General features: G+C 40.9%; 1 long non-coding RNA gene across 1 annotated transcript; it reads left to right on the top strand.

Annotated features, from left to right (window-relative positions):
- Positions 1-1,745: 1,745 nt before the first annotated feature.
- On the top strand, positions 1,746-5,069 carry LOC309535235. Its single transcript, XR_014221146.1, has 4 exons — positions 1,746-1,804; positions 4,189-4,256; positions 4,511-4,558; positions 4,810-5,069. It is a non-coding gene; the product is annotated as an uncharacterized lncRNA (long non-coding RNA).
- Positions 5,070-5,725: the final 656 nt, after the last annotated feature.

The following is a 5,725-nucleotide window of genomic DNA, read 5'->3' as shown; positions in this document are numbered from 1 at the left end:
ACGAATCATTTATTATTTCAGGGCAATGACACATTTTGAGTTATGTTCTATGTGAGATCACCAGTGTCAGATCACTGCTGAGTAGCAAAAATGAAAGAAAAGTCCTACATGTGTTCTAAGTTGCCTGTATGCAACAGTGGCCAAGGACAGGGCTCAGGTCCCAACTTCACTTTCTATTTAAAGAAGTATCATACCACTTTAGACAGCCATAGTATTCACCCCAAAGAATCCTGGGAAGTGTAGTCAGGGAAATATGAGTCCTCTAACAACCCTTAACAAACTACACTTCCCAGGATTCCTTGGGGGACGCCATGACTGTTTCAAGTGCTGGGAGCTCTGTTTATTGCCGTGCAAGCCCTATAAAGCTGTGCCTCTTCAAAGACCTCTGTTGGACTCAGAAGCAGTTAGGGGATTGGTTGTGCAGGCTGCAAGAAGCCACAGAGATTCCATTGTGCCCTGGGCTCTCTCCTGCTTATTTGTTTAGTGCCAGGGATGCCAACTTGCTTCTTTGTTCCTGTGCTTTTAATGACAGCTTAAATAGGAAGTGATACTGCTAGCACCACATCCACAAACTACTATGTCAGCTTATTCCTGCAGATCAAGTTGCTGTTGCTGGTAAAGGATCTGGACAGGCTATTTTTCTGGCCAATTGGCAACTAGGTTATAAGTGATAGCAATGGGCTTCGTGTAATACTTAGCGGCTGGTACATGGTCGCAGCCTCAGAGGAACCTCACTTTCCTGTATGGTCTGTGATAGGCAGCTATTAAAGTGAAAATCCTCCATGGTCATTAAAAAGACATCAGTAGAAATTTTAAAATGGAGGCTTAAATTACTTCTGGATTTTCCCCATTTTAGCATTGTTCACATGATAACTTACTATTGGATGTCAATTTGCCGTAACACATTCTCACAGTGAATGCAATACGAATGTGAACAATATTTAGGGTTGATTGCAATATTCTTAGCGAAATTAATTTCACCGCTGATTCAAATTGCCTCCGTATGGGTCCAATGCCATTTTTAGTTTTGTAAGAAAGGCTTTTCTGGACAGCTGCAAACTATGAATGAAACGCACCAAGATATAAAATTGGAATTAATATGATTAGGTCATCATTTTAAGAGACATATCAAGGACATGAGCCAAAAGAATTTCAAGAAAAGTTCTCATTTGAGCTGAGAAGTGTTATTCATTTATGCTTTAATTTAAAGTGAAGTGGGTAGCTGAATGATCTCCTGATTATAAAGCACATGCACTTAGAATAGGTTACCACTGGAAGTAATAGAGCATTATGTTTATTGCCTATGTTAAGGCACCTAGCACTTAATTTTCATCTCTTCAGGCTGATGCGTTTGATGGCTTCCTCATTTCATATCTGTGGAAACTTATTGTGGATAACTGTGGAAAGTTATTCTAAAACATAATCTCACAATATGCTCTTTGTGTGTGTCATAAATGCACAAATTCCAGTCATCAGATTGAAGGATGTGGGAAGAGTAGACTGTCCCACTTGGAGGGAATGGCTGGCCGGAACCTGAATAGGAATGCTCCTTTTATGAGGGAGGATATACTGCAATGTTTTGTTTCAGAGCTCCCTTGTGATGTAAGAAGGGGGAGAATGACTCATTTAAAAAATAGGTCTGTCAGTGATTATGACTGCCTTGTCTGTGTTCTCTTTTTGCTTCTAGAACGTCATGTTCAACCTACCCCTTTCCCTGACATCATTGTGATGTGTGATTAGCCACACTGGGTCCACATCACTGGCTGCCACTGGTGGGAAATGGCCTCTTGTAGCCCAGCCTAAGGTAACAGACAGCAGGCTCTAACTGTGGGATTTAGTAGCAGATTGCATAAGCCCTTCTGGATCACTGGGATAGCTCATAGGCAAAGGGAACAACGTGCATGTCTCCAATTGCTCTACAGCGCCACCCTGATATTGGTGGAGAAAGCATGTCACAGCTTGTCCAACCAACCAGCGAACACAATCTTGGTAGCCAATCTGGACCCTGGTGGCTGTTTCAGTTGCTTATCAGCCAAAGTAGCTGTTTTACCAGGTGCTTTGTTTCCTCGCTGGTTGAGTCCTGTCCTGAGCTTTGTCTTACTTGGAAGCGGTACCTGAATTAAGCTCCAAGCCATCCATTCTCCAGCCATCTAGTCTGCTTCCCAGCTAGTCACCATCTCTGACACTTGGTAAAATGGGTTCTATTTTTTTCCTTTTTATTAATACTTTTAAGTATTTCAGTTATACAGAATACAGTAAAGTGAAAAAAGAAAGAAGGTGCAATATATGCATGCATACACACACACACACACACACACACACACACACACGAGTATTGCTAATACATATATGATTATTAATACTACATTCTGTATAAACTCGTTCCAAATATAAATATATTTATCCAAACAAAGTCTGCATCTATAAGTGATCTGTTCATATGTTGCAAGTGCTGTCATGTCTTCCATCCATTGATTAAATGGGACCATATTTTTATTTTTCCAGTTCATCAATACTAATCTTTTGACCATAGTTAGGGGTGCATAGAATCCATTCCCATTGTCCAGTTGTCAACTTCCATATAATAGGTATATAATTCAAGAGAATATTTTCCTCTGAAATCTTAAGTTTTTTCATACAGTCAAATTTATGCAGTTGGCTTCTTAATGAGCAAATATTTTTGGCTTTCACTTTCTTAGCTAGGTAGTCGCTGTTTTTATGGATGGTTATATTTACAGTGGTACCTCGGGTTAAGTGCTTAATTCATTCCGGAGGTCTGTTCTTAACCTGAAACTGTTCTTAACCTGAGGCACCACTTTAGCTAATGGGGCCTCCCGCTGCCACCACGCCGCCAGAGCATGATTTCTGTTCTCATCCTGAAGAAAAGTTCTTAACCCGAGGTACTATTTCTGGGTTAGGAGACTCTGTAACCTGAAGCGTATGTAACCCAAGGTACCACTGTAATGGATTTTATTCTGTGCTTTGAAATGATACCAGTACCGATGAAAGGTAAGCTATGAATATTTCAGAATAAACAAATGAATAAATAAATACAAGCTGGAATATGCAATCCCATATAAAATATGATCTGACAGATAGCACAGAATAATTATTTGTTTAGTTTCTTACATTTATATCCTCCTGCTCTTCCATCATGGAAGTCATTGCAGCATATAGGCGATTCCTACATTGTCACCCATCCAAACACTGACCAGATTTAGACCTGCTTAGCCTTAGCAAGGTGGTGGCTTCATGTGCCTTCAGCCCATACCCTAGGTTCAAATAATACTAGTTCAGCTACTCAGTAAAAAGAAAGGTAGGGTCTCACACATCAGGGAGAAATACAGAATGTATACTATAGGACAGGACTGGATGTTATTTTTATGCCTCTGTTTTATCACTGTTACAAAATTATCTACATAAGAATAGATGCAAGCATGGGGATGAGAGTAATGCTATTTTTTTCTCGTCACCCACTGAGCAGAACGAATGGCAAATTCTGCAGGTGAATTTGAGGGGGCTAAACATACCTACACATTTCCCCAGCTGCTCATTTCATATACTGTACAGTATAACAGAAAGATAGCTAGGGTGTAGAGGGGACTCACGAGGATACATTTCCATGTAATCCAAGTGCTAAATCTTTTAACCACCCTGAATATGTTGGACAGGAAGGCCCTGTAGCATCCTGCTTCTACTTCAACAATCTTTTTGTCCCCATGGAACAGGTTTGTTTTGCTTTGTGTAACATGACATTTCACCAACACTGAGCTTAAAAGAGTTGTGAGATTGTGGCTGGCGATTTACATAAAATACAAAGGAGCATTTTTGTTGGCAATATTTACACTTCTTCTTCTTTTTAATGCTTAGCCGAAGAAATTTGTTTTAATGCGGCCAAATGGGAGTTTTCCATCACTGTCAGTCACTTGCATGATATAGCTTCATTGAGAGCATTCATTGAAGCGGAGAGCAGGAATACTATGTAAACAGTGGTGGGAAATGTTATTGCATATTTTGGCCGGATATATTGGAAGCCATATTTTATTATTTTGTTTTAAATGGAGAAAAGGGGAAGCCCTCAGACTTGACTAATACAAATGTATATAAATTGACAGAATAAATTAATAAACCCTGTGGGAGAAACAAGACAAGAAGAATGATTATACTCTTTCTCTCTCTTTATATTAGGGAATCAATAAAACAATGGCCTTTTTATAGATATGGTAAAGGCCCTGGCTTTTGTACTGATTTTGCAGGTAGGAGATACTATTTTGTGCATGAATTTCAATTAATTGATTATGATTTTATGTAAACTGTGTTATTTCTGCCGTTGTTAGCCGCTCTGAGCCCGGCTTCGACTGGGGAGGGCGGGATATAAATAAAATATTTTTATTGTTATTATTATTAAAACAGCTTCTATTCAAAGCTACTACATTACCATTGTGAAAGAGGGTCCCCCCAAGGCCTTAGGTTTTGGTGATTTTATTTTGGATTTCATTTGTCTTGGCAGGGCTAGCCAATATCTAAGGTAAAGTATACACTGGGGGGCTGAAGAAGAGTAGAAGAGTTTGGATTTGATAACCCGCTTTATCACTACCCGAAGGAGTCTCAAAGTGGCTAACATTCTCCTTTCCCTTCCTCCTCCCCCACAACAAATACTCTGTGAGGTGAGTGGGGCTGAGAGACTTCAAAGAAGTGTGACTAGCCCAAGGTCACCCAGCAGCTGCATGTGGAGGAGCGGAGACGTGGACCCAGTTCCCCAGATTACGAATCTACCGCTCTTAACCACTACACCACACTGGCTCTCAGCATAAACACTGGATGCAGAATGAACTGACGTGATGAAGCAAGTTCAAAGTAGGCCATGAAGGGGAAGGCTGGGGAAACAGTAGGTGAGAATTACTCATGCTCCTTTCAAGACAACAAGGAAAGCCTAAGAAGTCAAAGGAGGACCACACAGAGAATGGGAAGGATACATTTGTGTGTGAAGAAGCGGGCCCAGGAATCAGTTTGTTTTGTCAGCATGTCAAGCAATCTTCTTCTTGACTGGGGACCCCCTAAGTATACAAGCAGGAATCCGCTCTGTGTTGAGAGGACCCTTTCCTTCTGAATAAAGACCTAGCAAGAGTATTTCTTTATTGCATTTATACCTCACCTTTCCTCCAAAGAGTTGAAGGTGGCATTCATGGCTCTCACCACCCTGAGATGCTGAGAGCTGGTGACTGGCTCAAGGTCACCCAATGGGTTCCATGTCTCTCTGGGGATTTGAACTTCCAGGGTCATCCGGGGTTCAGATGGCCATCTTTGTGGTCCTGTAGATGAAGTCATGGTACATCACAGTTTCCTTTCCCTTCCTTTTGGTGCAACGCACAGGGTCTAATGACTGATCAAAATCTGTTGCTTGAACTTAATTGCTTTGGAAATGCGTTTGCAGAAAGTATTTGCCCCCTAAGTCTTCACTTCTGTCACATTGCTTATAGGCTGAGGTTGCCTTAACCAGCAAAACACAACTACAGTTCCAGCATCAGTGCTTGTGCACTTGGCAGAGGATGAATTAGATATTTGTCGCTTTTTTTCATCACACTGGGCAGAGACTCTCGTTTTGCAGAAGGATCTCGCTTGTTAAATCTGTGTGAATATGTGAGGGAGGGTTTATATATGCCTTCCATGTTTGGGTTTAGAACTTGTGCTTGCAGAACTAGCCCCTCTGTTTTGGTTTTAGTTT

This window comes from Podarcis vaucheri (assembly GCF_965113315.1).
Source record: "Podarcis vaucheri genome assembly, chromosome: 6".
Lineage (NCBI taxonomy): Eukaryota > Metazoa > Chordata > Lepidosauria > Squamata > Lacertidae > Podarcis > Podarcis vaucheri.
The sequence above is the reverse complement of the archived record's forward strand: the minus strand, read 5'-3'. Positions and strand labels throughout refer to the sequence as shown.